The sequence below is a fragment of the Hemicordylus capensis genome, chromosome 2 (genome assembly GCF_027244095.1).
Source record: "Hemicordylus capensis ecotype Gifberg chromosome 2, rHemCap1.1.pri, whole genome shotgun sequence".
Lineage (NCBI taxonomy): Eukaryota > Metazoa > Chordata > Lepidosauria > Squamata > Cordylidae > Hemicordylus > Hemicordylus capensis.
This window is the reverse complement of record NC_069658.1, coordinates 269,008,630-269,031,119: the sequence shown is the minus strand read 5'-3', so window position 1 is coordinate 269,031,119 and position 22,490 is coordinate 269,008,630. Positions and strand designations below refer to the sequence as shown.

General features: G+C 44.1%; 1 long non-coding RNA gene across 1 annotated transcript; it reads right to left on the bottom strand.

The window, feature by feature from the left end:
• Positions 1–14,229: 14,229 nt before the first annotated feature.
• LOC128342427 (uncharacterized) lies at positions 14,230–18,747 on the bottom strand. The gene is made up of 3 exons (XR_008314977.1): positions 18,529–18,747; positions 17,313–17,438; positions 14,230–14,350 (listed from the first exon to the last, which is right to left on the bottom strand). It is a non-coding gene; the product is annotated as an uncharacterized LOC128342427 (long non-coding RNA).
• Between the last annotated feature and the right edge of the window lie 3,743 nt (positions 18,748–22,490).

Below are 22,490 nucleotides of genomic sequence, written 5' to 3'. Positions count from 1 at the left end.
CAGAAATTTGATTTTCAAAATTCAAGCAGTTGGCTCATCTGGGCTAGAAGATTTGAGAAGTATAGGATGGTTTCTGGCTCAGTGCAGAAATCACAGGAATACCAAGTGAATACTCTCATTTTTTGCTATGGGAGACACTGCAGAGGATATAGTGGAGCTCTTCTCTCAATCAGTGAGAAGAGCTCTGGGGCAGTCTGTGGAGAAGGTGGGTTTAACCTACCTTCCCTGCAGACTTTCTTCTTTCCTTCCCTGGGCAGGCCTAGAGACCTCAGTATGTCTCTGACAACTTCAAAGCATTTGCAGAGACCTACAGCTTTGAACATTGTACCAGTAGCCCCCAGTACCATCAAAGCAATGGGGAAGTTGAACGTGCAGTATAAACTTTGATAAGGTTGTTGGGAAAGGGGGATGATCTATATTTAGCTCTGTTGGCATGTAGATCCATTCCCCTTGCTTTGGGATCTTCACTTCTCATGCACCAAACATTTGCTCAAATCACTGGTTTTGATCAACTGGTTTTGATCACGTTTTTGAACAAACTTTGATAATATCACTGGTGGGCAAAAATTCTGATCCTCTTTCACATTTCTTCACTGTTACTTCTATGTTTTATGACCATGGTGGTGCCAGCAGCACTCCTCTTGGACCTTGCCATCTAGCAGTCCCCATTCCCCACCCCACCCCAGAATCCCCTGCTGTGAGACACTAGCATCATGAAGAAGGTGGTTCTAGGGGGGAACATGGCAACTGCCATTTGACCATTGCTGAGAGGTACCCCATGCTGGCAGTGATAAGTTTACCCTCACCTCTGAAATTCACCCTGTCCCCCAAAAACATAAAATAGGGCCCTGGTTTTCACCATTCTCAAATGAGGTGAGGAAAGACAGAGGGGCATTTTAGTTTATATTCTGGTATAAGTAAATATATTTCTGTCTATACAATTTTGAGAAGTGAACTTCATAAAATCCTTATACATACTTATTTGTAGCTGACATTATTATTGCTTTCTCACATAAGAAGATAAGAGCCTTGTTGAAATCAGATTTCTACATGGTACCCTGCTATATTCTGTCACCATGGGGAGCTATACAGACTGTGCAATTTCAGAGATGACCAGCCCACAAATTCAGTGCTGTTTGAATTTGTGTGTTGGTGTATAAAATTAGAGTTGCCACTGACTTTTATCTAAAGCAAAAACCACTTTTGGAGGGACACACACCTTCATCATTTCTGAGGGAATCTAAAACATTCAGTAAGATTAGTAAAATTCCTCAGGGGTATTTTGCATAATTCTAAATAACTGCCCAATTTTGGTTAAGAGAAATTAAAAGAAAATTTGGAAGATCCATGAAGGTGACGCATCTCTGGGAATGTCAGGAAGCAAAGCAATGTTTTGGAAAACATTAGTGAAATTCCTCCACAGTTTGAAGGGATTGTAATCTCTAACCAGTGTTATGCATGACAACTTCTTCTGCTAGTTATAGTCTAAAAAGATATGCCAGGACTCCTCAAGGATTAGGCCTCTAGCAATCAAGTTTCTGACTCTGTAGGGTCACTCATTGTCAATCCAGAGGGCCTGGGACAAGTAGCAAGGATCAAGGCAAGCATGGATCAGTTTTCAGAAATGGCAGTCAAAGGACCAGGAGCAGATATCCTAATCCAAGACATGAATTTAGCCAGCCAAGGTCTTCTCTAATGAGACACATTGCTTAGGGTGGAATGGGATTGGCCCATGGAATCAGCCGACTGACTGCTCAGCCAGGTGATAACCTGGGACTGCAGCCCGTAAAGCAAGTGCTCAATCTGGAGATATGGTGGTTGCGGTTGACATAGGGCACAGGGGGCAAGATGTTGGACCCTAGCTGCTGACGCTGCTGCATTTGCAAGAATTGAGTTGAGGCTCTACACAGCTCTATGGTGGCGAATCAGTCAAGTCTGAAAAAGTTTACAGCTTCAGAGAAGAGGAACTCTGGGACTTTTCACAAGGAGATGATGAAATGTTCACCTGTAGGCACTGGGCTCTTTTGAAAAATAATTTGAACATGTTAAGAGAGAGAGGAAAGGGAGTAGGAAGACAATCATAATTACGTGCCAGCTGTGCCTTTGTAGCCCCCACTGTGAAACATCTAAACACTCAAATAACCATGTTTCAACAAGAACCAAAATCTCTCAAATTTCAGGATGATTTCACCTATGTTTGTAATTAATTTCTGAAGGTGAAAAGTGATTTTAAATTCCTTTGATTAATGGTTTCTTATCCTCTCTTGAGAAGTTAATGTTGCTTGCTTGTGCAGAAAGCGTCTCCTAGCAACACACACATACACACAAAATACTATAGAGCTTCAAGATGTGCCTCATCTCAAGTTGATACAAGATTCCTGCTGGGAGAAACATGCCCTGTTAGGCCCTGTCTAGACAAAGAGTCCATCAAGTGTTAGCACTCTTCCTGACCTGGAGTGTATTTCTCATGATGTGGAGAATTGCATTTTTGAATGTACTCCTGCAGTGGGGCAGGGTGGGTGGATCCCTGCATATGTTAGGGTTAATTACCTATATTGCAGAGTATTTCAGGAGCTATCTCACTCCCATTACAACAGAAAGAAGAGTCTTAGGGATAACAGCTTGTAAATGATAAGCATGGAGATTCATGCAAGGTTAAACTAATATACTTTCCCCCAAAGTCCATGATGATAGGAAAGACCTATATCTAACCACTTGCTACATGGTGGTCAGAGAGAGACCTATCGAAGCATGGTGCTCAGAGAGCGAGAGCTAGAAGCATTCTGGGAAGAAGGAAGTCAGTCTCAGGAAGTTCCTGAGTACATTCTGTCAATAGAGGGGTCATAGAGGCAGAGATAAACAAGAAAGAGATATGCATACTTCATTGTGCCCTTATTTTGCTTTTGAGGGTCCCCAATTAGTGGTATTAGTGTGATATACTTGCACTGCCATTCCTTGGGGTTCAGCTCCTTCCCCAGGGTCTCTACAAATTAAATATCTGGGTGAGGGATAGAGGCATCTTGTTTCTAGTGCAGATACATAGAAATGTATTTATGTAAATACTATGGCTCCATGCAGTATGCACACAGCCTCCCATTTCTCATACTGTAACAGCTGTGTAATATTTTGTACTGTTGATAACATGTTATATGGCCATTTTGTTTTTCTAATATCTTTAACCAAAAATATAATCACGCTCTTGGTTTTTAAATCAATGGAGGGACAGGGATTTTGTTGAGTATATGAATCCAGTATATGACTAGGGGAGTTTCATAATCAGTGAAAAACTGGAACAAATGGGGCCCATTTGTTTCATTTGGGTATAGCTAAGAAACAAATGTGAGAATCAAGAATTAGTTCTGAATGGCATCTGTTCAGGCGCGTAACAACGATCGGGCAAGGGGAGACCTCACGTGACTCCCCATTGCCCCCTGCCCAGCCCCAAGGCCCCTCAGCCACTTGCCCTCTTCGCCGTCTCTCCTGCTTGTTCTGCTGGCCGCAATCGAAGCAGCAGGCAAGCTGCCAAGAGCTCCTTTTCTCCCGCCTCTCAGCTGATCGGCGGGTGGGCGGGGCTTCCACGGAGGCCTCCGTGTAGGCCGCAGTGAAGCCTGAACTCCAGTAGGGCCCAAGCCAGCCAGGAAGGAGGAGGCAGCCAGAGTGACCACCACTGTTCTCTGCAGCAGAAGATCCCTTGCTGCCCTGCCCAGCCCAGCATTTGCCAGGTAGAGTGTGAACTCCTTTTTGTGGTTACCTTCCCTGCCCTGGATATTTAGGGATCTGCTTGCCATAGGGCTTTGATATGTGGGGGGAGGGACTGAGAAATATTTATTTTTAAACAGCTTGGAAAATTTGCTGGCTTTAAAAAAACTTTCTAAAAAGTCCTATAAGTGGCTTGTTTCATGGCAGAAAATTACAAAAACTTCTGGAAGAAACAGTATTATATTTATTTTATTCATTCATTCATTCATTTATAAATGCACTTATGTTCAAGTTGTTTTGCAACCCAGAAGGTCTGAGTGAGAACTGTGAAGCATGTGTGGTGCTTTTATTTTATTTTATTTTTCTTGTGTGTGAACTGCTCTCCAATAACTTGCAGGGACTTCAGGGTAAATCTGGCCAACATGTGAATGCAGCACCTCTATTCCAGAGGAGATGTGTGTTAAAGGGCTTTAAAAGCCTCCTGTGAAAACCTCCTGGAATCAAACTTGACTGAATTTGTTCAGAATTCTGAGAAAACAAACATAGGCTCACCCTGCATGGTTGAAATTCTCCTTTGCTAATCTGCAGCGAGGGGCCCATTTTAATCATTCATCTTTCTAGTGTGTTCTAGGCATTAAAAGTAAAACAAATGTATAGTACTCAATGTATATCACTATATATTGTGACGTGTGCATGTGTGTATTCAGTGAAATGTATTTCCAGGCAGCATACTTATTTTGGAATATCAGACTTAAATCCTTGGGGGCCTGGGGTGTGCGGAGGCCCTGGACTTTGAGTGGGGGGGGGGCATTTTAAAATCTCGTCTCTGGGCCCACTCCAACCTTGCTACGCCCCTGCATCTGTTTCATTCGTTTCCTTTGTTACTAATCCATTTTCATTTTCCCCTAGCAGAACAGGTCAGATGGAGGTTCAGGAGAGGGAGACTGACACTAAACTGTCCATTTTTCAACTCAAACACATTGTGGCAAAAAGGTCTAACATCATGTTATGACTTGTGGTGAAGGGGGGGACGTATATATGGGCTCTTTTGACCAAGTACTACTATGGCCATATTCTCACAGTTATAAGGATGTTAAGCCCTGATGTGAAAACCCAGAATTTCTGGGCAGTCCTGGTCAAACCACCAGTTAAACAGCATTTAACTGGGATTGAGAACAATTTATTTGTTCAACCTTCCACTGGTACCACCAATACAAATGGAAATGCACATTTGCATGTGCACCTCTGTCTGCATTGTGATGCCCATCTGGGTCTCCCTGAACTACCTGGAAGCATCTTGTGGTACAGGCAGAGATGCCTATTACCATCCAGGACCACCCATTGCACACTAACTGTGCATGATCAGAGCTGAATGGAGGCCTAATACCATATATCCTAAACTGAAATGGAGATACACTTTCTTGACTGATAATTTGTTTCATCTTTGTGTGAGCAGTGCTTTTGTTAATATTTACTTGTCTCCTCTGGTTAAGAACTGAAACACAAAAGGAACAACATTATTTAAGTCAAATAATCAACATCTTTTGAAAATGTTTGTTTTCTATATTCCGTCATTTCTTGTTAGTGTTTCACAAACCGTTCCTAGTCCTTGTCAACTCCCCCCATCCCTCCCCCGAACAGGCTGTCATAGAAAACATCATCCCACTGAAAATATTGTTAGTATATGAAAATGGTTTCTTTTATCATTACTTGTGATAGCAAAATGCCCCTCATCTTTTTTTTTTTTAAAGGGATTCAATTGTTCTGAGTATGATGGGTAGCAAATGGAAGTTCTCAATCCACACAGAACAACTTGATACAACCAAGATATTGAGACGTACCTCAAGTCATATTTTGTTAGGATGGGAGCAAATATTATGTTCACTATAGGGATGCCATCAAAAATGAACTGCCAACAGATGTGTGCACGAACCAAGGTTCCACACCAAAGCAGTTTGGCACCTTTAAAAATGAGTACAGCAGGTCCTTACCTGATTTCCGCCACCCCATGCAGCTTCCTGATGCAAAGCCACTCCCCCCAGCAGCCCATGTATGGCACTGGCAAGTACATGGCCTCTGTGCATGCACAGAAGGCCGTGTGTGTCTGCACCATATGCAGGCTGTTGAGGGGAGTGCAGTCGCAGCAGGAAGCTGCATGGGGTGGCAGAGAGCAAGTAAGGACTCCCTTTTAAAATGGCCACTCCCCCCATCCCAGCGCACCAAAGCTGTGCATGAACCTTGGTCCGTGCACATGCCTAACTGCCAAGTACACTCATTATTAATATTTGGTATTATTTGTTAGGATCCTGTCAGTCTCCCTTTGTGGTATAGCTCTGCTCAGAGACAGACAGACTGCATTCTCATAATGATGCGGATCACATTTAAAGATTTAACAGTGATTGCTGAGACCCAAATGCTCATGCAGAGCATGACGTGGTGTCCCTCAGGGCTCCATACTGTCTCTGATGTTGTTTAACATCTACATGAAACTGCTGGGAGAGATCATCAGGAGATTTGTTGCAGGGTGCTATCAGTATGCTGATGACACCCAAATCTATTTCTCCATGTCAGCATCATTGGGAGAGGGCATAACGTCCCTAAATGCCTGCCTGGAGGCAGTAATGGGCTGGATGAGGGATAACAAACTGAGACTGAATCCAGATAAGACGGAGGTACTCATTGTGTGGGGTCGAAACTTGAGAGACAATTTTGATCTGCCTGTTCTGGATGGGGTCACACTTCCCCAGAAGGAACAGGTACGCAGTCTAGTGGTGCTTCTGGATCCAAGCCTTTCCCTGGTGTCCCAGGTTGAGGCAGTGGACAGAAGTGCCTTCTATCAGCTTTGGCTGATACGCCAGCTGCATCTGCAGTTGCCACCGACTTGTCTGGTGGCTTCTCAGGGATCGGCCTTCTCCACTGCTGCCAAGGCTTTGGAATGCACTCCCTAATGAAATAAGAGTCTCCCCAACTCTGACAGCTTTAAAAAAGTCTTTAGACGCACCTGTTCACCCAGGCTTTTAATTAATATTGTTTTAATGGGCTTTAATGTTGTAACCTGGTTTTCAGGGTTTTTAAATTGTTCTGATTGTTTAATTGCTGTTTTATGATGTTTTAATTGTTAATTATTGTTGTTTTACAGTTTTATAATTTCTGTGTTAATCGTTAACTGATTTTAATGGTTTTGTTTTAATGTAAACTGCCCTGAGCCTTTCTGGAAGGGCCGTATAAAAATTGAGCAAAGAAACAAGCAAGCAAACAACATGAAAACCGTAAATAAATAAATAAATAAATGACATGAGAACCCTGCATTCCCAGGCAATCCCAGTCATACCGCTGTGGTTAAATGGTGGCAGCTGGCCCACCAGAATGTGTGTGACTTTGCTTCTTCCCTGTGACAACAAACACTTCTAAACTTTAAATGTAACTAAGTTTACTTTGGAAATTAGTCAATTTGAAACATTAGCTTTTTGGTTTCTTTATACAGCACAAACTTAGAAAACAAAACATTTTCCATAAGAGCGTTAAAGAGAAAAGAAATGGTTGGAAAAACGCATCCAACTAAACTATTGTAAATTGGTCCCTAATACAGAATCCTCTGCAGTTACAGTATCTTTGTTTGTCAGCAACTTGGCTTGTTTTTGGTGCAATCACAGGTCATGGTTCCCTTTTCAGACTTGCGGTTCAATCCAGCCTGTTTCTTCAGTAGTTTCAGCCCTTACCAGAGAGTACACCACTCTCAGTAAGTGACCACTCTGTAAATTTTTTGCTTTAGCCACAGCTCTGACTGTTCCAGTCTGTGCTAGCAATTCTTCAGCTCCTTCCCTTAGACTGAGCTCAGCTCCTACAGTTCTCCAACATGTGGCTTCTTGACTGCCCTGCTTGTCCTTCTTCTGACTTTTCTCTCCTCCTCTCTGCACACTTCAGGTCTTGTAACTGCAGACTCTCCAATCTGACTTCCAAAACTGAACTCTCACTGCTCTGCTAAAGCAGCCTCCTATATATGTACAAATTGTTTCAACAGTTCTTTTCATACAAGCCAATCTGTAAAACACAAAGTTCCCTCCAATTTTCAAAATTTCCCTTCCCTCCAAAATTAAACTGCCAAACAGTTCTTTCTCAATGTGAAACTAAAAAACAGCAGGCATGAACTATTGCCAGTTCTTTTCATGCACCGGGATTTACAAGCATATTAACACAATTTGTAAAGTCCTATTTACAAATAATGAAGAGGTTTGTGCATATCAATACAATTTCCAATTAATTTATAATACAAGGGCTTATTTATAAAAACCAAGAGGTCTAGACCTTGTTCCTCCACAGCTTGTCAAGGAGAATCTGGTGAGGATTCCTTTTTCCCAGCAAAGGGGAATCCTGCCTTTTAAAGGCACTCCACCACTCCCCCCAGAAGCATGGCCCGCACGGCAGTGGCACAGTTCTGGTTTCTACGCATGCACAGAGGTCATGCAAATGCCCTCCATGCTTGTGTGGAGGCTGGAACCGTGCTTTTGTGCAGGCTGCACTGCTGGAGGGAGTGCAAGGGAGCCTCTGGCACCAGTGCCAGTAAGGTGCCCCCCCCCGCCAAAAAACCAGTTATGTGCAAATCTGGACTGACTTGTCACTGACCACATATGTTTACTGGTGTGCGGAGAAGAGCCTGGCCTCATTGCTTATCGCAACTCACTTCTAGTCAATAAGAAAACACTCCCAAGGACAATCAGGGAGGCAAACTCAAGTGATTCCTACTTGGCCCTCACAGTGACCAGCTGAGTCTGCATTGCCTGTAACTGGGTGAGAGGATGGGATGCCACAGTTGCTGATGACATTCCTCCTCCCTTTCCACTGACTTCCCAGAACAAGGCTCCCTTCCTTCTTCATGCCCCCACACCTTTGTATAAGTAGATAATTGAATGACTTGACCACAAGTATTTGACAACTAGATGTGAATAGCATATGTTATGTACCTCCAAATAAAAGGGAGGAAAGCGTGTGTGGGGTGGAGTTTACTTCTTGGACCAAGTCTGTCTCTTAATAAGGCTCTGAAAATAGAACCAATCAATCCAAATGACACTTGAGTGTGGGAATCTATTATATTCCTGAACAATCATATGGCTTTATATGTTATAATTTGGTCTGAATTATGGCTTCCATCAATTATAATTGAACACCACTTCCCACTGTACAACCAAAATGTAAGAAGAATAGGGAGGCCACAGATATTAGAGAGTCACTACCAACATTCCCTAACTTAATAAAGGGGCAGATTTATTAAAAGAGTAAAATTAACCTGCATTTTACGAGACTAATAATTAATAAGGTTTCTGTGGAGCATTTGTACGAGAAACAGACAATATTCACTGCTGGCAGAATCTTACTTTAATGGGATAACAATGAAGTACTTAGCACTTCAGGTCAGATAGCTGTAGGTATTATTTAATTATGAGAGAGGCACCATAGTAACAGGATCAAGGATCTATTCTATTGCCTCATATTGCCACAGGATAAAAACTGGTTGTCTGCCTGTGTGCTCCCTGTGAGCCTCTACTGTCCCAGCCACTAGCAGAGCAGCTATGAGGCCATTGGTTGTTCATGAACATTCTTATTCTTGAGTGGGGCAAGTTAGGTCATAGAATGTTGACTTAGCTCTTGTGACGAAATTGGACTGTTGTTTAAGCTCACACAAGCTTTGAGACAAGACAGTTTGAGACCATGGGGAGATCACGAGCTAAGCAACTTGCTTATCAAAGGAGAAATATGAATATACGATAGACAATCATCTGATCTCCAAAGATTCTCTGGATTATTAAAATTTGGTTCTTCTGTTATACCGAAGAGTCCAACTGAAACAACTAGCTTAAATCATGTGAGTCTACTGAGCTGTACTGCATTCTGCCATAAACCATTTCCCTTATCCTCTAGCCTTTTCACTCTTGTTAGTCCCCTCCCCACTCTTGTCTTCTTTTATAGCTTCACACTTCTTAATTCTACTAGGTGACCTGAAGTAGGTTTTCTTAGGTAGAGATGTCATAGTTTATCTAGCTGCCCTAAGTTGAGGTGCTGTAATAAGGTGTGGGGTACCTTGGGTCAGACAGCTGAATGCTATGGGAGAACTTGGGAGACTTTTGAGCATAACATGGCATGAGCATAATATGGCATTACAATCCAGAAGTTTGAGAGATATTCCCAGCTAGGCCTCTCAGATCGGTAAAATTGGAAATGGTCCAATTTTGCCCAGGTTGGAGGGGGTCTGAAACTGTCCACACTCAACTTTGCACAGCTTATATTGGGCTGGACTTCTCCAACCTTGTTTGGAAAAATAGGATCATTTTGGAGCTTCAAAATGGCAGCAAGAATCTGCTCCCTGCCCCCCAGATCATGGTTGAGGGGGGAAAAGACACCTTCTGGCACCTCTTTGCCTAGCTGTCAGCCAGCCTGCTTGTGCATTTATTTTTAAATTTTTCAAAGTATTTCACTTATTGTACTCACAATTTAAAATGCATGTGGTAGATTTTCTGATATTACATCCCTTCCCCTGAGATTCTTGAATGTTAGATCACTTTTCTTCTGCCTTCTCTGTGAGTATGATTTCTCAATTACTTACAAAAAATAATTTAAAATCATAGGATGTTTGGATTCACTTATACTTGCATACAAACAGTTCAACAATCCTTTCCTTCTTGTGTACAAGCTTTGAGAGCTCCCAGGCTAGCTGTTTTTGTTTTGTTGTTTGTGATTCCCCCCTTCCCCATAGACGTCTATGGGATTTTTTTTGCCAATTTTACCAACCTGATTTTACTCATTCTGATCTTCTTAAGGGCTCCAAAAGACTCAAACTGACACCCCCTACTTCTGATCAGGTTGGATCTGATCCAAATCCTTCCCCCCCCCAATCGTGCACACCCCTCTTCCCAACTATCAACAAAACATTGATTTATTTTCTTAAATCCATGGCCACTCATGCACAGTGGTCAAGATGGCCACATTCACAAAAGTACATTAGGACAAGGAATACAGAGCTACATATATCATCACTGTGAGGCCAAACTGACAGCTGTTTACTTTGCCTCTAATTAATCTAGCCCTGATTTTGTAAAATTGATAGATCAACCAGATGCTTGTTTCCCATATGTCAGTAATGAGTGGGATAAAAAGTCAGAAGTTATAAAAAGTTTAGAACAAGGGGATTGCACTCATGATGAAATCTGAGTTCCTACAGTCTCATTAGGCTAAGCTAAAATCTAAACAGAGTTATAGCTGAAGTTGTTCTAATAGGATGCAGTTCTTTTCCTAACTATTCCTTGTTCTTGCCACAGTGATGAAGGAGGATATTAGGCAAGTAAATGCTTTAGCATATCCGGTTAATGAGCTTCTAAATAACATCTTTATCTAGAGGAGTACAGTATACATTCTTAATACAGTGAATGATGGCATACACATTTTTAACCCATCCAAGAATGGAGGGGCACAGTTTTAGGAGAGAAACTGCTGGCAGAAGGAGCTATGGAAGGACTCTCCAGGGCAAAATAGTTGCCATAAAGACCACAAAAACTGTGGTGGCAATGAAGGAAAGGGATCTCGAGATCAATGACCTCAAAACAGTGGTACATTTGTTGGTAACCTCCAGACTTGACTTCTGTAATGCGCTCTACGTGGGGCTGCCTTTGTACGTAGTCTGGAAACTTCAGTTGGTTCAGAATGCGTCAGCCAGGTTGGTCTCTGGGTCATCTTGGAGAGACCACATTACTCCTTTGTTGATAGAGTTACACTGGCTGCCCATAGGTTTCCGGGCAAAATACAAAGTGCTAGTTATAACTTATAAAACCCTAAACGGCTTAGGCCCTGGGTATTTAAGAGAGCGTCTTCTTCGCTATGAGCCCCACCGGCTGCTGAGGTCAATTGAGGAGGTCCGTCTCCAGTTGCCACCAACTCATTTGGTGGCTACACAGAGATGGGCCTTCTCGGCTGCTGCCCCAAGATTGTGGAATGTGCTCCCTGCTGAGGTACGGTCCTCCCCATCTCTGGCAATTTTCAAAAAATGCCTGAAAACACATCTCTTCAACCAGGCTTTCTCAGCTTTTTAAAACTTGTTTTTAAATTGTTCTGATTATTTAATTGTTGTTTTATGATGTTTTTAATTGTTAATCATTTTTTTTATGCTTTATAATTTTTGTTTTAATTATTAACTGATTTTAATGGTGTTTTAATGTAAACCGCTCTGAGCCTTTTGGAAGGGTGGTATAAAAGTTTTAATAATAAATAATAAATAAATATAGAAGAGGAAGTGGGGCCATTGAAGCTGGTCATGCTGAAGCCACCAGCAAGAGTGGAGAGAGAAATCAGGTAGATAAGCATTTTTTAAAAATGCCAGGAGAAAAACTGGGATTAATTTAATTTAATTGGGATTATATTAATTTAATTGGGATTTTTTTCCTTTTAATTTATTTTTATTGGTCTGCTACATTGATTTATTTATCACTGGCTGCCATCCTAACTAACAAAAGGCTGGTACAATGGAAGAAGCACCGGTGTATCACCTGTGTTTCCGAAGAGTTTCAAACTAATGCTGCGCTGGTGTAAATGTGTGTCAGGGAGGGAATTTTAGCAACCTCACCTTCCCCAGAAAGCCCTCCTGAAAATATGTCCCTAAAGGCTTGAAAACCCTCGGGGACATATTTTTGGATGATAAAGAACACTTCTTCAGGACGAGGAAGTCATCAAAATTTGTCACCACCACAAACTCTTCAGAAATACCAGTCCTTCATTAGTAAGGACGTTGGCTTTTTCATTTTAAGATTTATTTGTTTCTTTAAACACTATATTCCTCATTTTTTTTGATTGAATTCAACCCTAATTCATAGGCTTGTTGTATGGTTAAAATGAAGGTTGGGGTGAGGAGGGAGATAACTTTATATGGCACCTAAGCTCCTCATTATTTATTCAATTTATTTGATTTCTATACTGCCCTTCCAAAAATGGCTCAGGTTGGTTTACATCCCTGGAGGAAGAGTGGGATATAAATGTAATAAAGACAATCAAATGTGCTGCTGTTAAGAGGTACAATTCTGGGAGTCACCTGCCTTTTCCTATAAGAACTCATCCATCTGCTGAGATCATCATCTGGGACTCTACGCCAATGATTCCCATCTTTAGCAATTTGGGGGTGGCTAACAGATCTTCCTCTGTGGTGGCACCCATGATTCTAGAGCTCCCTCCAGTGTTCCCTCCAACAGAAAACCCCAGGTGTTGATGACTACAACTCCCAGCATCCTCAACTAAAACTCACTGCAGCTAGGGATTCTGGGTGCTGTAGCCAACATCTGGGATTCTCTCTTGCAGGGAACACTGGCTCCCTCCCCAGGGCACCTTTGCCTGATGCTGACACTTTTTGGTTGCAAGCCAAAAATCTATCTGTTTGACATCAAGATAAAAGCATCCTGTCATCCCAAGTTTTTGATATAACTTTGCCCCTCCAAAACAACTATGGGTGCTATTATTGCTTTAACTGCTATTTATTACTGTGGTTCTGCCTTTTTTTGTTTTGAGGTGGTTTCAATGTGTATTTTTGTACATATTAAACTATTGTAAAAGGTCCGAAAGTCTATATTGCTGGAAAAGAGGATCGAATTTTCAAATTAATTAATTGATTGATTGATTGGTTTGATTGATTGATATGTTCATTAGAAAGGAGCTGGTTATTAGGGAAGTGCAGAAACTCCCTGAAAAATGTTGCGAGTTTTGTAAACACTTTTTACAGCTTCTCTCTCAGAATTCCTCAGGTGTCTTGCCCAAGCAAGCTTGCTAAGTTTGGTTTTTGTTTATTCTTTTTGCTACTGCTTTTGGAGTTTTCTTCATTGTTTGTTTGGTTGTTTATGCTTTTTAATATAGGTTTTGTTATCTGCCTTGAGGGGCCTAGGCCACAAAGATAGGTTGTAAATCTTGTATATACAGTATCAGCAGGACCTCAGTAGAACCCTCTCATCAGGCAGAAGTCAGTAGCAACCTAAGGATGCATGAAATCCCTCTGAGGAATTTTGCTAATTATATTTGAAGTCTAGGTTTCCCTCAAAATCCCTCAGGAATCTTATGCAAGCAGTACTCCTCTCCCTTCATTTACCTCCAGATTTGCTTCCAGCAGAATGTAGTGGCCTAAGAATGCACAAATTTGCCACACACACACCCCAACCCCCCCAACCCCCCCCCCCACACACACCAAGGGTCTGCACAAAGCGGGTCATGTCTGTGTTGATCTTTCTTCTAACCCTATCAATCTTACCCAGTTTGATGACCCTACTCCATACCCTGCGTTGCAGCAGGTCAGACCATATAACAATTAAACCTGGGAACCAGCGCCAGACCAATTCAAGGTGTGCCCGAGCCTTGCGAATAAGGGAGATCCCTGACTGCCTAATGAGATCATTCTCCCCCAAATGAACCACTAGAATGTCAGGAGGTAGATTATCCTCCGAGAACTCCAGGAGGACTGGCAAAAATTGGGCAAATAACATACCCTGCTGGCTGATCCATGAGATCGATGCCCACTTCCCCAGTTCCAGTTGTGTTCTGGGTTCAGCTCCACATGCCTTCTTGTGGGCCCAAAATACAATCGGGTGCCTGAGGATTAGGACCCTAGCCCACTCCACCGGCAGCACTGGCCCTGCAAGGAGAAGAATGACACTATGACTGCAATCAAGGACTCTATCACGTGTATTGCCGGTAGACGCCTGAACGCCAGCAGCCAAGCCGCTGAATGGCTACTCCAAGGTAACCTAAGTGGGAGGCTGCAGAAGCTGCACCTATCCGAAAAGAGTGCAGTGATAGGCCAGCTGTGGACACTCCAGCAGCTAGCAGGGCCTTATGCACAACCACCCAAAATTGAAACTGTGAGAGCGGTTGGCCATCCACATGAATGAACAGGCACCCCCCAGCAGAACCATGCAAGGCTGCAAACTGCTCCAAGGGACGCGATGTGCCACAATTAAGATGTTGTTTCTCAGACATGCAAGCACAAAAGCCCTGACCAATTCCATGACTCTTGGGGACTTGGAAGTTTGGCAGTTTATAACGTGGCCTTTGGCCTGATTATCACACCAAAACCTGATGGTGGAGCCCTTGAATAGATCAGACCAAATATGGACAGCCACCACTATGGAGAAAAAATTCTAAGAAGGTCAGGTCTCTGGTGATGACATTAGCAGTCCATTAGTCAGGCCACCTTTCAGCACACCAGTGGCCCCTGAAAAGCCTAGGCTACCAGCTAGCCAAGGCCACCAGCTGCATCCAAATGCACCTGCAAGTTTGCTTCTACAAACTGCAGACTACACCAAAAGGTCACCCCATTATAAGAGTCAATAAAGGAAGCCCAAAGCTTAATGTCCGCCCTCAGGGGGGCTGTGACCCATATGTGGAAATTGGGCTCACACACACCCTTTGTGGCATCACACAGGTGTATCAAAAAGGCCCAGTCTGGAGCCGCCAATCTACAAGTGAAAATGAGATCTCCAATCAACTTTCGTAGCTTCCTGAGGGTCACCTTCCTTGCTTGTGTGCTCTCTGAGAGTAGATCTCTTAAAACTGCCAGCTTCTCTCTAGGGAGGTGGGAATACTCAGCCTGTGTGTCTAACTCAATGCCTAGGAATGTAAGCCTCAATGGAGGACCCTCCATTCTGCCCTGGGCCAGAGGGACTCCTAGATCTAAAAACAACCCAACAAAAGATTCTAGTAGGTGGGCACATTGGTTGGTACCTCCCACACCCGCAAAAATGACATCAAAGAGATAATGGGTGGAGGAGTGAAGCCCCGCCCTGTGCTGAACCACCCATTTCAGAATGGAACTAAATGACTCAAATGCAATGCAGGACACCAAGCAGCCCATAGGCAATGCCTGATTGATGTAACATTATCTGTAAAATGCAAATCCCAGGAGATCAAAATCCTTAGGATGCACAGGGAGGAGGCGAAAAGTTGATTGAATATTGCACTTGGTCAGCAATGCCCCATGCCCACAGGAACGGACCATCTGAACCGCTTCATCAAATGAGGTAAACTGTACTGAGCAGAGCTCAGCAGGAATCCCATCATTCACTGAAGCCCCCCCCCCCCAACCAGGAAAAAGACAAATGATGAATTAAGCATTATTCCCCAGGCACCTTCTTCGGCATGACCCACAAAGGGGGATATCCAAAGCGTGGGCAAGGGAAGGGCATCAGAAGGGCCAAGCACCCTACCAAGTGCTATTTCCTTCTGGATTTTCCTCACCACTACCACCTCCATACCCTGTACGGACTTCAAATTCAGGGCTGACGTGTGCTCCCTTGGGAAAGAACAAGTAATCCTGAAACCCAAACTAAAGCCTGCCAACAAATACTCAGCACACTCTCGATCCGGGTAGTCGTGCAGCAAGAGGGCCAACATAGGGAGGAGTTTCGCTGGGCTGGGCCCCTTTTCCATTACCACCCCCTTGTGGAGCACCTCTACCTTTTCCCGTTCCCTGCAGACTGCTCCCTGAAGCCACCCCTGAACCCTTTGGTGCATGGGCAGGCATTGCCCGAGTGTCATCCTCTACAAAAACCGCAGTCATGCCTGAACCTACAAGGCGAGCGGGAACACTTATTACTGCTATAGAATTCCCAACATGGCAGGGGGCTTTGAACACCTTGTGCACGCGCTTGGGAGGTAGCATACCCTGCAGAAGCTCTCGAGATTATGTGCCCACTATCAGACTGATTGCCTCACATGGGCCTGGAAAGGGTCATTAACGGCAACCACAGTTCCTGGTGTTTATTCCAAGGAAGTTATTCTTGGGATCTAAGGTTGCACGCATGTGAAAAGAGCAATAATAGCGCTCCCAGGCATTGCCCACAAAGTCCATGGACCCCCTGTGGATTATGTCAAAATACAGTGGTCCCTCGACTTACGAAGCACTCGACATCCGAAGATTTCGACATACGAACGACAAAAAATACCGGAAGTCGTTGCCGGTTTAGATGCGGCTTCCTCGACCTACGAATCTTTAGATGTGGTTTCCTCGACTTACGAGTGTTCCGGACCTCCGTGGATGCGCTTTTCGACTTACGAAAATTCCGACCTACGAACGTGCGTTCGGATCGGATTATCTTCGTAAGTCGAGGGACCACTGTACTTAACTAAAGCAGGGCCCTTTGCAGGCTGCACCTGCAGGACCACTCCCATATAAACTGTAAAGGCTGAAAGCCAATTTGTTCAATTATGCTCAAGGGGTTTCATTTTCATTTTCTCCTGGACCCTATTCTGCTCACCCTCTTTAGTAACTAGCTCTGGTTCACGAAAAAGAAGCTGGAACAAAGCAATGAATTCCTCCCTCCAAATACGTTCTTTCACTGTGGGCATGAGGTGATCCCCAAGGATTAGGGAGGTGTCTCCTGGAGAGTAGTGTTCCTGAGAGGGATCAGGCAGTGCCGGTGCTGTGGACACAGCTGCAGGCCACCTGGCTACAACAGGCAGGTTCAAACCCTGCCACACTTGATTGCATGTGCCATAAGAGACAGGCTGCCCAAATGTGCCTCTATACCACCCATACGGCCCTGGGGGAATTCCATATGGATGCAGGCCCCAAGGCCAAATCCCTTGAGCAGACTCACCTGTGCCAGCATCCCCAGACTTGCGGCCATCCCCTCCAGATGCATCAGGTTTAGGCGTGGCTCCTTCCTTTTCTTGCATCAGATCAAGGCGTGGGTCCAGGCTTGTCTGCCTCCAAGGCTGCCAATCTATCAGATAATGCCTTCATGAGTTTTGTTTTATTAGGAACATAGCAAACTGCCATATACTGAGTCAGACCATTGGTCCATCTAGCTCAGTATTGTCTACACAGACTGGCAGTGGCTTCTCCAAGATTGCAGGCAGGAATCTCTCTCAGCTCTGTCTTGGAGATGCCAGGGAGGGATCCTAGATACTCTTCCCAGAGCGGCTCCATCCCCTAAGGCAGGGATTCTCAACGTGTGGGTCCCCAGATGTAATTGGACTTCAACTCCCATAATTCCCAATCAAAGGCCACTGGGGCTGGGCATTATGGGAGTTGAAATCCAGTAACATCTGGGGACCCACACGTTGAGAAACCCTGCCCTAAGGGGAATATCTTACAGTGCTCACACTTGTAGTCTCCCTTTCATATGCAACCAGGGCAGACCCTACTTAGCTAAGGGGACAAGTCATGCTTGCTACCACAAGACCAGCTCTCTTCTTGGGCCCTCGAGTATGTTTTTAGGCCCTCTTGGAACCCCTGAAGGCCCACCCTTATCCTTCGTCTGCAGCTATGACTGCCTTTTCTTCTCCAAAGCCTCAAGGCGTGCAATTAGGGCCCTAATAGTACCCGTATCATCATCATCAGACGAGGAAGAAGCTGGAGGAGCTAGCCACCTGGTAGGCCTTATGGGCTTTCCTTCTTTTTTACCCGAGCCTTTCTTCGGTCCCATGGTTTAGCAATCTAACTAGCAGTCCTAGTCTCAAGCCTACTCCTTCTCCCACATGGTTGATCAATATATATTAAAAAGAGAGCAACTCTCGCAGATAAGCCAGGCCCTGGTCACCCCACCAAGCCCCCAAGCTGCCCACAATCCAGCCTCAACAAGAGGCAATGAGGCTTAGAACTGCCCCTCGGCTGGGTGTTGGCCCCACACCCTCCATACTCTAAACCAATGGGGGGAAACCCCCTGTTGCCAAAGAGTTCTTGCCGCTTCTGGGGGACCTGGAGCCAGGCAGCCCCCACCAAGCATTCTCAGCAGCTGGTGCTGCCTGCAAATACCGCCACTCAGATGGAAGCTGTCTCCCGAATCACCGCTGTGCCTGAGCTGCACAAACCTGGCCCTGCTCTCACATGCTGAGCAGGCCTCTCCTTCATGTCCATTCTCTCTGCCTGTCGAGAACAGTCTGAGGGAGAAACGCTAACGGTTGGTTGCATGCCAGAGGGCTTGCCCCCTTCCCAACACAGGAGCCAATGGACTCCGCCCCAGCCTTGTGCTCCTTGTGAAGGAGGCTGGGGCACACAAGCCATGCCTCCCATTTGGGCAACGAGCAGCTGGATTCTATGCCACTCCTTCTTTCAGACAAACATTGCAATATCACATCTTCCTCAGGTGGGTGTTGCTTTCAAACGAGATTATTCAGGAGGCCAACGTCAGTCATTGGGTTTTTGCATCTTCAAAGCCAAAGGCATATTAGAAGAGAGTGTGTGCAGAATTGATGAAGGGAAAAAAATGAAGGAAATACGTTTTTCATTATACAGCAATACTCAGAATTGATCCCTTAGGCTTTGAGGTCACCTCTGCTTCGCTTTATGCACCAGCAAGTGCAGTGCAGTGTGAAGTAGTTAGAATGCAGGGACTGAGCAGTTGTAATCTAATTCTAAGTGAACCACAACCAAATGATGGCAAGATAAAGATAGGCAGGGCATTGTGTTGCTAGACATGCTTTGCTGTATTGTCACCTCACTATGCCAAACTGGGGGTGGAGGGGAGGAGGACTTGCTTGGATTTTTATCTGAATGTAATGCTGAGGTTGAAAAACTTTATTATTTTTATTTTTGGAGATAAAGAACAAATTTATTGAGGGAAAATTAAGTGTGAAAGCAGTGAGGAGAGATGAATGCGACCAGCTGTTCTGGCCTGTGCTTGTAAATGTTAAGCTACAGCTGATAAGTATTAAAATAGCATGGAGCAAGCAATACAGAATATCTTACTTGCATAAGGTAACAAGGATTTTCTCTACAGACACAAAGGCCTGTTGTCTGCAGAGGTTCTTGAATTGACGTGGTAGGTCTGTCTTAAGGAATTATGAAGGAACAAAGAGTAGTGATAAATCATCAACCAAAATATGTAAGGGAGCCTTAAGAGTTTCCAACAGAGCTCCCCATCGTTCCTCAGTTAATTCACTGAAATCATTGTTAGCTGACATTTGCAAATTGTATGTAATTTTCTTAGTGGTGAGCACTGTTATAGCCGATCAATAACTTTCTTATTAAACCAAACCACCGCCAAATTATTAGTGAGTTTTTCAATCGCATCTTTCTTTCTTTTCCCCACACAACCTCCCTTCACTTTCAATAAATGGCTTATCACAACTTTTTATAGCACATGACTTCTGGGACTTTCATTGAGAGGCTGTTTTATAGCTGCTTCTCTCACAAAGTAATCTTATACAGAATTAACTAAGTTTATTCAGAAACAACTCCATTTTCTCCTTCTCCTTCCCCTCTCTTTTTCTTTCTGACTCCATACTCTCTTCAGGATTGGGACAAACTTCTAAACAACAAAACATAAAAGATACTGGCTAGAATACAACAGAGCCTGCCTAAATCAAGGAACACTTTGAGCCTTTCTGCATCCACCTGAGCCCTATTCATTCAGTACGTAACTGTGCATACCATACATGACTACAGTGCCAGCAGAAAGGGACCAGCAAGCCCCCACATCCTCAGCAATGCCCTCCTTAGCCACACCATTTTTCACAGATAGAGTATTTATCTGCAGAGACAAATTTGGTATGCAGGAAGAGGTCATGTGTGTTCCGGCACTGCGTTGGGGCAGCTAGTGCCAGCACGCACTGATAGCTGGGGTGTGCACCATGAGTAAGGCAAGGGTGGTGAACAAAGGAGGAGCAGGGATGAATCAGCACTCCGTGTAAAAGGAGCTGTGGACGCCCTCCATTTTAAAGGGATTGTGCTGCGATTCGGATGCCAAACTGCATTTTGGCGATCCCTATATTGCAGATGCTGTTCCATTTCAGTGATGGAGGAATTCCTCTTGACTCAATTTAGAATTGGTCCTGTTTTACTGCAAGCTTAAAAAACAACAACCCCAGAATAGCTCATTTTTCTCTAAGCTGAATTCTAAAATTCAGAAACCTCATTGTACTCTTGATCACATCATTTGGAGCATGACTGGGCCCAAAACTTCTCCCCACTCTCTACATGCCCCCCAAATTTCCTCATAAGCCCTCCAAACCCTCACACATGAGCCCCTGAGTCCTGTGCTGTCACACCTGCCCTTCATTCAAAATTTACCTGCTGATGGCAAAAGCAGCAATGATGAGGAGATATTTTAATGAAGAAAAATCCACACTGGCCCTTCTTTTCCGCGACACATACTTCATTCTTTTCAAACTTAAATTTCAAACTGTAAATAATTTCAAGGGCTGCTGAGCATTACCTCTGGGAATGTAAGGGGCTTGCCACATTGAGGCTGAACGACAGTTGAAAAATTTGCCTTGGAAATTCAGAGAGTTTCAGCTTTAAAGAAAAATAAGTACCAACACTGTTTAACTCTTGCTTATCTGAGTGCATTTCAGCATTTCTGGAGCTGATGAAGGTTATTCTCTCTAAACTAGAGGCCTATCACAGACAACTACTTTCAGCCTCTCAACACTCCAAAAATAGGTTTTCAACTTACTTATCCAAAGACTTTCTACTTATCCATAGAAAGGTTCACCTGAACAGTGGGTGAACTTTACTATGAGGCTGTTCTCACGAGAAGCTCCTCACTGCCTGGGAGAACCAGTGGCAGCTCAGCGGCAGACCCGACTGTGAAGCCCAGCTGTTAAATGAGGTGTGGTGCATTGTGGGATTTCCAGGGGCCAGGACTTGGTCCCTGCAACTCTGCACTGCCTGGGCGGCAGCAGATCACAGGGGTGCATGATCCACAGACCCAGCAACTGGGATCGGTCATCTGCGAGGGAGGTAAGCTTCAGTAGCCTTCCTTCCCATGCGCCCTCCCACCCGGGTCACTGGTTGTGAGAAAGGGCCCTATATATGTTTGTTTTTACTTTTCTTTCTGTTCTATAGCAGGGCTGACATCCATGGTAATATGCTTGGGTTGAAGAGAACCACAAGGAGATCTGAAGCTAAACTTGCCATTTCTGCTGAAATGATGTATAGTAAATTAGAAATGCATAGAATTGCACAGCCTGAATTAGTTTGAAATAATGGTTCTCTGCAAGAGATGTTTCTTTGCTTGTCAGTGCAAGGCACTGTCACAACTATGTTTCTCTGGTAATGTTCCATCCCCCATAGGTTACAGCGACCGACTATGGAATGTAGTGAAGCTGATATGTAGAAGGGGTTGATATGACTAGGAAGATGTTGGCAGTCTGCCTGCGTACGTGTTTAGAGTTTGTTTTCTGGCCTTGGTTAGGCACCTTGGCATCAATATGCTGTTTTCTTGTGAGGATGACTTTTGCATTTGTCTTGTATAAAGGTATGGATGTTTGAATATTCCTTTGTATTGCTTTGAGCAAAAGCCAAAGTAACAGCTCTGTTCTTAAGGCAGAATAAAACACTTTGATCTTAAAGTCCTCTCATTTGGCTGATTATTGACTCCATCTGCCCAGGAACGAACCTCCTTATTGGGGACAAGGTTACCCTGATACATCACATTAGCCATTGCCAAAGGGACAAGCTACTTTCAAAACTGAACAGTAAAATCTACTGCAGCAGGAACAACCAGTGAATCTCCAGCTCTGCAGAGGGTATTCTCCCATGCATTCATACCACTATGTCATATCACTATTACATATCCCATGCATTAGGATCATGGCCTAGAACATTGAATTAGGATCAAGGTCTTAGCAACATTGGAGTGAAGAGGGGCCCCTGCCCTGCCCCACTCCACCTATTTTCCAGTAGTTCCAGTGGGGAACATTTTACACAACATTCTCAAGAAGTAATTTTTCATTCTCAGTAAACACTGTGAAAATAATAACTACCTGCCCTAGGTTGCATCTGCATGTTGTAAGATTTCCATGGGTAGTGGACCCCCTGCCTGAGGACC